Raw genomic sequence first — 10,524 nt, 5'->3', positions numbered from 1 at the left:
TTTTCCTGAGCAATAAAAAAGCAATAAAAAATGTGTTTTTGCCAAGGTTGAAAGAATTGTTACATCTGTATAACTTTTGACAAATATCCATCAGTTCATAGATTTTTTTTAAACATCTCACAGCAAATGGCTATGTATAAACCTATGTAAATCCTATATAATAATGGGTTTCTTTGCTATTTTCAAGAACTGAGCTATTGTGAATTTTGGGAATTTGGTACTTTATTTGAATGTGCATTATCTACTCTACTACTGTCTTGTTTTTTATATATCTGTTATTTTGTAAAAACCATTTGTACTCACACAGTAGATCATGGCCAAGTTTAAAAAGGAAATGGATCTCATTTTTTGATGATGAATTTTTGTATTCTACCGTCCCTTGGCTGACACAGTGTGTCACTGATTCTAAGTTATATATTTCTGATTTTTAAAACATTTTTCTTATTGGGTTTTTCCTTCTGTTTGCAATATAGTATTTGAATACTTTGAAGTACATATAAGCAATATTAATCTTTTTTATTTTATAGTAATATAAGTTTAAAATACATTTGTTCTAATATTAATGCCCAAATACCCAAAAAAGCTTTAACCTGTATGATGCCATTGATTGTTTAAATATTATGGGACTTTCCTTAATGATTATGCCTGATTCTAGAAAAAGAAAATATAAAAAGAATCACTGCACAGTGCTAAAGAAGCACAAAGCCAACCTGCATAGTGAAAATTGTGCACAATGTCAAAGAGACCAAGCAATCTCAGTGGGATTGATGTAATTTTTTATCTGTTATTTTCTTTTTTTTAAATAATTTTTTATTTTTAGAAAAATTTTCCATGCTTACATAAGTCATGTTTTTACTTTCCCCTTCACCCCCTCAACCCACCAACCCCTTCCACTGTAACTAATTCGCATTTCCACTGGTTTTATTATGTGTGGTCAGTCACAACTTATTTACACATTATTGATAGTTACATGGGTGTGGTCTTTTCAGGTCTACATCCCCAATCATGTCCTCATCAACCCAAGTGTCCAAGCAGTTGTTTTTCTTCTGTGTTTCCACTCCTTCAGTTCTTCCTCTGAATGTGGGTAGGGTTCCTTTCCATAAATCCCTCAGAATTGTCTTGGGTCATTGCATTGCTTCTAGTACGGATGTCCATTACATTCTATTTTACCACAGTATATCAGTCTCTGTGTACAATGTTATTCTGGCTCTGCTCCTTTCACTGGAGGTCTTTCCAGTTCACATGGAATTCCTCCAGTTTATTGTTCCTTTGAGCACAATAGTATTCCATCACCCGCATATACCACAGTTTGTTCAGCCATTCCCCAATTGAAGGGCATACCCTCCTTTTCCAGTTTTTTGCCACCACAAAGAGCTCAGCTATAAATATTTTTGTGCAAGTCTATTTATCTATGATCTCTTTGGGGTACAATCCCAGCAATGGTATGGTTGGATCAAAGGGCAGGCATTCTTTTATAGCCCTTTGAGCATAGTTCCAAATTGCCATCCAGAATGGTTGGATCAGTTCACAACTCCACCAGCAGTGCATTAACGTCCCAATTTTGCCACATCCCCTACAACATTCATTACTCTCCCCATCTATCATTTTAGCCAATCTGCTAGGTGTGAGGTGGTACCTCAGAGTAGTTTTGATTTGCATTTCTTTAATTATTAGAGATTTAGAACACTTTCTCATGTGTTTATTGATACTTTTGATTTCTTTATCTGAAAATTGGCTATTCACGTCCCTTGCCCATTTATTAATTGGGGAATGGCTTGATTTTTTATACAATTGATTTAGCTCCTTTTATATTTGAGTAATTAGACTTCTGTCAGAGTTTTTTATTATAAAGATTTTTTCCCAGTTTGTTGTTTCCCTTCTGATTTTGGTTGCATTGTTTTCCCTTGTACAAAAACTTTTTAATTTAATATAATCAAACTTATTTATTTTACATTTTGTAATTTTCTCTAACTCTTCTTTGGTTTTAAAATGTTTCCTTTCCCAGTGATCTGACAAGTATACTATTCTGTGTTCACCTAATTTACTTACAGTTTCCTTCTTTATATTTAAGTCTTTCACCCATTCTGAATTTATCTTGGTGTATGGTGTGAGATGTTGATCTAAACCCAATCTCTCCCATATTGTTTTCCAATTTTCCCAGCAGTTTTTGTCAAATAGTGGATTTTTTCCCAAAAGTTGGGCTCTTTGGGTTTATCATACACTGTCTTGCTGATGTCACTTACCCCAAGTCTATTCCACTGATCCTCCCTTCTATCTCTTTGCCAGTACTATATTGTTTTGATGACTGCTGCTTTATAGTATAGCTTAATATCTGCTACTGCTAAGCCACCTTCCTTCACATTTTTTTTCATTATTTCCCTTGATATTCTTGATCTTTTGTTATTCCAAATGAAATTTGTTATAGTTTTTTCTAATGTAGTAAAAAATGTTTTTGGTAGTTTCATAGGTATGGCACTAAATACATGAATTAATTTGGATAGAATGGTCATTTTTATTATGTTACCTCATCCTACCCATGAGCACTCAATGTTTTTCTAATTGTTTAAATATAGTTTTACTTTTTTGGAAAGTGTTTTGTAGTTATTTTCATATAATTCCTGTCTTTGTTTTGGTAGATGGATTCCTAAGTATTTTATATTGTCTAGGGTAATTTTAAATGGTGCTTCTCTTTCTACCTCTTGCTGCTCTAATGTGTTGGAAATATATAGAAATGCTGGTGATTTATGTGCATTTCTTTTGTATCCTGCAACTTTGCTAAAGTTGTTGATTATTTCTACAAGCTTCTTAGTTGATTTTCCAGGATTTTTTAAGTAGACTATCATATCATCTGCAAAAAGTGATAGCTTAGTCTCCTCCTTGCCTATTTTAATACCTTCAATTTCTTTTTCTTCTCTAATTGCTACTGCTGTTTCTAGTGTTTCTAGTACAATGTTAAATAAAAGAGGTTATAACGGGCATCCTTGTTTTACTCCTGATCTTATTGGGAAGGCTTCTAATTTATCCCCATTGCATATTATGCTTGTTGATGGTTTAAGATATATACTGTTTATTATTTTTAGGAAAGAACCTTCTATTCCTATTTCTAGTGTTTTCAGTAGGAATGGGTGTTGTGTTTTGTCAAAGGCTTTTTCAGCATCTATTGAGATAATCATGTGGTTTTTGTTGGTTTGCTTGTTGATATGGTCAATTATGTGGATGGTTTTCCTAATGTTAAACCATCCTTGCATTCCTGGTATAAATCCCACCTGATCATGATGAATAACCCTTTTGATCACCCAGTGGAGTCTTTTTCCTAGTATTCTATTTAAGATTTTTGCATCTATATTCATTAAGGAGATTGGTCTGTAATTTTATTTCTCTGTTTTTGATCTGCCTGGCTTTGGAATCAGTACCTTATTTGTGTCATAAAAGGAGTTTTGTAAGACTCCTTCTTTGCTTATTATATCAAATAATTTGTATAGTATCTTATTTATTAATTCAATAGTTCTTTTACTCTTGATTTTATTAATTTCTCCTTTGATTTTTAGTATTTCTAATTTAGTTTTCATCTGAGGATTTTTAATTTGTTCATTTTCTAATTTTTTAAGTTGCATGCCTAATTCATTAACTTCTGCCCTCCCTAATTTGTTAATATATGCACTCAGTGATATCAATTTTCCCCTTAGAATTGTTTGGCTGCATCCCATAAGTTTGGGTAAGATTTCTCATCATTGTCATTGTCTTCAATGAAATTATTAATTGTTTCTGTGATTTGTTCTTTCACTAAATTATTTTGGAGAACCATATTATTTAATTTCCAATTAGTTTTTGGTTTGCCTCTACATGTATTCTTACTAATAACTATTTTTATTGCCTTGTGATCTGAGAAGGTTACATTTATTATTTCTGCTTTTTTGCATTTGTTTGCCATGTTTCTGTGCCAGATTACATGGTCTATCTTTGTGAATGTTCCATGTGCTCCTGAAAAGAAGGTGTATTCCTTTATGTCTCTATTCATTTTTCTCAAAATATCTATTAAGTCGAATTTTTCTAGGGTTTCATTTACCTCTCATCTCTTTCTTATTTATTTTTTGGTTTGACTTATCTAGATCTGATAGGGGAAGTTTCAAGTCCCCCACTAGTATGGTTTTGCTATCTATGTCACCCTTGATTTCCATTAGCTTCTCCTTTAGAAATTTGGAAGCTATTCCATTTGGTGCATTCATATTGAGTACTGATATTTCTTCATTGTTTATACTGCCTTTTATTAGGATGTAGAAACCTTCCCTATCTCTTTTAACCTTATCTATTTTTACTTTGGCTCTGTCAGAGATCCTGATTGCCACCTCTGCCTTCTTTTTCTCATTTGAAGCCCAAAAGATTTTGCTCCATTCTCTCATTTTCATTCTATGTCTGTCTGTGTGTCTGATGTGTGTTTCTTGAAAACAACATATGGTTGGGTTTTGGTTTCTAATCCACTCTGCTATTTGCTTCCATTTTATGGGTGAGTTCATCCCATTCACATTCAGAGTTATAATTATGAACTCTGCATTCCCAGACATTTTGATTCTCTCTCCTAGTCCTATCATTTCTTCTTTCACTGTTTCCTTCTATACCAATGTTTTGTTTTTAATCAGTTCCTATAATCCTCTCCCTTGTTTTACTTCCCTTTCTCCCCCTCCCTTCTTATTCCCCTCTTATTTTTCTTTAAAGCCACGTGGCCCTCCCCCCCAAGCCCTCTCCTTCCCTAGTATTGCTTCCCTCCCTATCAGTCCCTTTGTTACCTTTCTACTTCTCTATAGGGCGTGAATCAATTTTCTGCCCCTATGGATCTGATTGTTCCTCTCTAAGTTGATTTCAATGCACTTAAGTATTGAATATTCCCTCTCTCTAACTCCTTTACCCTTACAGTGTATTGTTATTTTTCCCCTGCTGATCCCACGTGCTCCTTTATGGAATACACATTTATTCCTTTTTGTTTGCTTTCCTTTTTCTCTAATTGTTATCTTCTTCCCCCCCAGTTGTGTATATATTTATACAGACATACATACATACATACATATATATATTTATATATCTCTTGACATTTCATCCTATACAGTTAGTCCCTGTTCCCTTTATGTAAACTTCTTCTAGTTACCCTGTTGGTAATAATAATTTTTAATATTTGCCAATACCTTCTTTTCTTCTTGGGATATAAATTGATTGAATTTGTTGTGTCCCTTAAAAAAAAGAATTTTTTTCCTCCTCCCCCCATTCTCTTAATTACCTTATGTTGATTCTCTTGAGTTCTGGGTTTGGGCAGCAAACTCTCTGTTTAAGTCCAGTTTTTTCTTGATGAATGTTTGGAAGTCCTCAATTTTATTGAATGACCATACTTTCCCTTGCAATAATATAGTTAGTCTTGCTGGATAGTTGATTCTTGGTTGTAGCCCCAGTTCTCTTGCTTTATGGAATCATGCCTTCCACCCCTTCAATGTAGATACAGCCAGATCCTGTGTTATCCTAACTGTGGTTCCCTGATATCTGAATGACTTCTTTTTAGCAGCTTGTAATATTTTTTCCTTGGTCTGGTAGTTTTTGAATTTGGCTATAATATTCCTGGAAGTTGTCAGTTGTGGATTAAATGTAGGAGGTGATCTGTGGATCCTGTCAATTTCCACTTTTCCTTCTTGTTCAAGAATTTTCAGGCAATTTTCTCTGATTATTTCTTGTAAAATGCTATCTAAACTCTTTCTTTTATCATGATGTTCTGGTAAACCAATAATTCTTAAGTTATCTCTTCTAGCTCTGTTCTTCAGATCTTTGGTTGAATCAATGAGGTGTTTCATATTCTCCCCAAATTTTTCATGTTTTTTATTTTGTTTAATATATTCTTGCTGCCTTGTGAAGTCATTTTCTTCTAGTTGTTGAGTTCTGTTTTTTAAAGACTGAATTTCATCCCTGGCTTTTTGGTCATCCTTCTTTTTCTGTTCTGATTTTCTTTGTAGATCATCTTTTGCCTTCTTTGCTTCATTTTCAAGCTGCCCAATTCTGGCTTTTAATACTTTATTTTCTTGTTTTAGCTTATGTATTTCCTTTTTCAAATTGTCTTCAGCTTCTCTTGATTGTTTTTTGAGTTCCTGAAGTTCTTGAATTTATTGAGTTTTAAATTCTTGAGTTAATTGAATTTTGAGATCTTCCAAAGCCTGTGTCCAGTTCACTAGTACTACTTCCTCTTCTTCTATTTCTGTTTCATTTACTCCCTTTTCACTTCCTTGAAAGAAGCTGTCAATTGTCATTTCTTTTCTCTTTTTCTGTTGCTTGCTCATGTTTTTTCCCCCTTCCTTGTTCTGCTAGTTTGAGCAGATGTATTTAATGATCTTTGATGAAAGATTTTCCCCCAAGGGGCAAAGGTTTGTAGTTACTTTCTCTGCCCTTGGAAGACTTCTTTTCTGTCCAATTGTTGGAATTAATCCTGTATTGATTGGATTAATCTGCCCTGAGGCTAAAACCTCAAAACCTTGAGGGGAGGGAAAAAGAAGTTGGGGTGACAAGAAGGAGCATTTTCTCTGAACTGAGCTCTCCAGTGGGGGGTCCCCCTGTGCTCTCCGCTGTGTTTGATCTGGTTTTCTTTTCTCTCAAAGCCCTGAGTTCTCTATCTTGGTATGAGGAAGCCAAGCTGTCTGCGCTCTAGGGTTTGGCTCTCTCTAAGCCACCATCTTCTGGGCGTTTTTGCTGTGTTTCTCTGGTTTTCTCCTCCAGTAACCTCTCCAGTGCCTGTGTTTCACTCCCTGAGTCCTATGCCAGCAAGGCCCTCTCTCCTGACTGGTGCACCCACCAGCCCTGAGATTTCCTGGTCACTGGAGACTCCACACAGCATGTGGAGGAGGCGTCCTGGGATCCTGGGATTCCCCTTCTATGCCCTCAGTCCCGATAGTTCAAGTATTGAAGCCTTTTTCTTGGTGTACCTCTTTAGTTGTGCTGCAGTAGGGTTCCCCCTGCTCTGTCCCATTCTTAGATTCGGTCCTCTTTCTTCTTGAAGCACATTGTTTTCTATCTTGGTGTGTAAGGGTGCAGAGGTTTTAAGATTTGCTCCGTCTACGCTGCCATCTTACCAGAACTCTCGGATTGATATAATTTTGAGCCAAGACAAGAGGACTTCAACTTGTTTGGGGTTCGAGATTTTGGCTTTTAACATATGTTAAGATGCAGGACTTGCTCTGACCCACATTCTATCCAAGCACCTCATCCTGGCTCCCCTTCTGGCTCCTATAATGTAGTCCCTTTTTTCTGTCTTTTATAAGTGTGGCAAACTTTCTGTAGTCCTGGCTACTGATTGGGTAAGAATATAATTACTTAAATCACTTGTATTGGGCCCTGATTCAAGGATCTCTTATAGTTTTATTTTTGCTTTCCATAGATTTTTTAGACATAAGACTTTAATATTTTATATTTCATCCACAAGTTGTTTTTTCTCTTTTATGTGGATTTTTCAATTTTTTAAATTTCTTTTGCAATTGATTCATATACCTTATAACTCAGCCATGTATCCCTGAGTCATCTCTATTCATTATTATTTTCCTCAGGGGGGACTTTGTTATTATTGTGAACTTTGATTTGAATTTAGGGAATTTTGGGATAAGAAAATTGCTACTTCCCAGAATCCAGACAACGAACCTGTTTGGAGAAGGCGCCATGAAAATGCCTGCAGAGACCACACTGCATTAAGAAGATCCAGAATTGAACTTTGAGGTGTGAATTTGAACTTTGGGGGGGGGGGTTGAAAACATTTGTTTTGAATGTATACTTTTATGCCAAAAGGGACTGCCCCCAAATTGGCCTTTTTTTAATCTAACAATCTGAAGCCATCCACTGGCTCCATGAAGATTCCTAGTGGGTAGGACACTAGGGGAACCAAGGACTGAGTGAAAATGGGTTACAGTTAAGGATTAATAGAAAGAGAACATAAGGCAAGAATGAAGACTCTCAGACAAAGAAAGTTCTGGCATAATGTAGTTAACGAGTAAATTCTGGTGGTCAAGAGCTTCCATGGTTCAGAGCTTCACTGGGATGAAGCTCTGATGGTCAAGAGCTTAGATGGTTCAGAGCTTCACCCTTACCTGCCATACTGCTATTTTTATTGGGGTTACAACAGTGTGGGGGGAAGGGAAGAGCCAAGTGGTCTGATACATTAACATTATGAGGTATTCATCAAGAGATACAAACTGCCAGATTCTAAGACAATACCCAGATCAGGAGTTAATATGGCCTAAGGCATCTATGGTTGTTTGATACATATGTTAATTGATTGTTTTCCATAAAATAAGGAGACTGAGATAGTCTTCTGAAGTATAGCCTTGGGGAAGGGCTAGGAATTTGGCAAGGCTGAGGTTCAATTTAACTCAAGGTTACAGAAATCAATCATAAGCAACAAAAGAGTCAGTTTTTGAGCACTCTTAAAATAATATCAAAATTAATGTATACCTGGATTGTGACATATCCCCCTTTTTTATTAAAAGGGAAAAAAAGGGTGATTAGAGTGAGTAATTTAAAATACATTTTTAAAAAATTTAAAGAGAAAAAAATAAGGAAAAATTCAAAAGGAACAAGGGAAAATCTCAAAAAAGGGTAAAAACAGTGATTATAGGAATAAGATTAAAAAGTAAAAAAAATGCAAAATGAAATCTACCAATCAAAAGATTCTTGGTAAAAAAATAATGTTGAAGAATAAAAATAAAATTTTAAATCAGAAAATGTGTTATTAAGAAGGCTCAAATTAATCTGAAACATAAGTTCCACAAGCCCGTGCGACACATATTGTAGTATTTTATCCATTGGCAGTCAAGGCTGTAGGAAGTTGTCAAGCCTTTAAAGTGAAAGAAGGGCCTAGTTTGAGGGGAAAGGGAAGTGTTATTCCCCTGTCTGGTTTTACATTGGATTTTTGGTTTAATGGAGCCAAGATGCCAGCCACATTGAGATATTAGTTGGAATTTTGGTACAAGGCCAACCTGTGTTTAAGGGTGTCAAAATACTGCGTCCTTTTACCTCCAACCAGGACTTTAGCAACCAATATCCATCCATCTCATATGGATTTTAGGTCTCTTTAGATCTTAGGCTTTTGGCAAATTGTAAAGGCTCTGTCGCAGTTCCTTCTTCTGAAATCAGACACAATAATTCATACTAGTCCCATAATATTTACCAAATAAATACTTGAAGATTCCTACATCCTTAAGCTTTTGGATAAGCAAATAGGGCCAATATATGAAAAATGAGTTTAATCTACAAAATCAAAATCTTGATACTGATTTCCATATATATCAGTATTAAAAATATAGTGAAAAAATAAAATAGGGAAAAAATAAAAGGAAAGAAAACAAAAATATAAAATCAAATGTCTTATAATGGATATAAAATTAAAATGAACAATGAAAAATTTTAGACTGATGGCTCATATTCCATGTGGAAATGTTTTTTAGCCAACCAAAAGTTTCTCACTGAAAATGAGATCAGTTTCCTTATCCAAATTCACAGTGTGAGTGCACAAGATTTTTCACTAGGTAAAGGCTTTTCAACAAAGGATAGTACAACAATTGATGTATATACGAAAGTACAAATATTCCCAAATTATACCATACTATTTGGTTACGGAATCATTACGTCCCCCTTTTAATTAAAATGTAGATTTTTTAATGCAATTTCAATCCAAATTGGTTTTCATACAAACTTAATTCTAGCAAAGACATATATATATATATATATATATATATATATATATATATATATATATATATATATATATATCGAATATAGAATAAACAGGTTAAGAGAATTAGCACATATATACATTTTGTACAATAGAAACAATTTCTTATGCAAATGAACAGTATCCAATGTACTGTTATGACATTTCCAATTACAAAAATAGTTTTCAGATCAAATTTGAGTAACATGGAACAATTCCAAGAAAAATAATTGCAAGATATATGTTGTACAGTACAATTTAAAATTTTGGGGTACATGGAAAGAGGTGATCTTCAATAAATACTCACATACTTTTAGAATAAAATGTCTGTAAGCAAGTTAGTAAGTATTTTGCAGGTCTCTTAGTAAAAAGTTCATCTGTGTGGATAGTTCATTAGCCCTGTTCTCAAGTCAGTGGCTGTGCCTTATTTGTTCTTCTGCTGTTTTTCTGGGATCTGCTGGCTGTGCTGTCCTATGGTTGGTGCTGGAAAGACATCTGCTTTCTCTGCTCTCTTGGTTGGTCTTTTCTGGGAATGCTTGATGACTCTTGTTTTCTTCCATGTATTCCTGATATCTGTAAAAATAGAAGCAAAATCTCGACCCCAAATGAAAAACTTATTGGGTCTTTTTCTTGGAACTGGTTTATTAGAAAGTGTCTGATAACATCCTTTTTGGTTTTGAATTTGGGCTTTTACATTTCTTTTAGGTCTTTTTCCAATTGGTTGCCTTTTAGAATTTTCTAGGATACCAGCCTTAAGAGAAATGTTCCATGATTTGTCCAATTTTGCCCATCTCTTGCTG

Source organism: Gracilinanus agilis, chromosome 2 (assembly GCF_016433145.1).
Source record: "Gracilinanus agilis isolate LMUSP501 chromosome 2, AgileGrace, whole genome shotgun sequence".
In the NCBI taxonomy this organism is placed as follows: domain Eukaryota; kingdom Metazoa; phylum Chordata; class Mammalia; order Didelphimorphia; family Didelphidae; genus Gracilinanus; species Gracilinanus agilis.
This window is presented reverse-complemented; position numbering follows the sequence as displayed.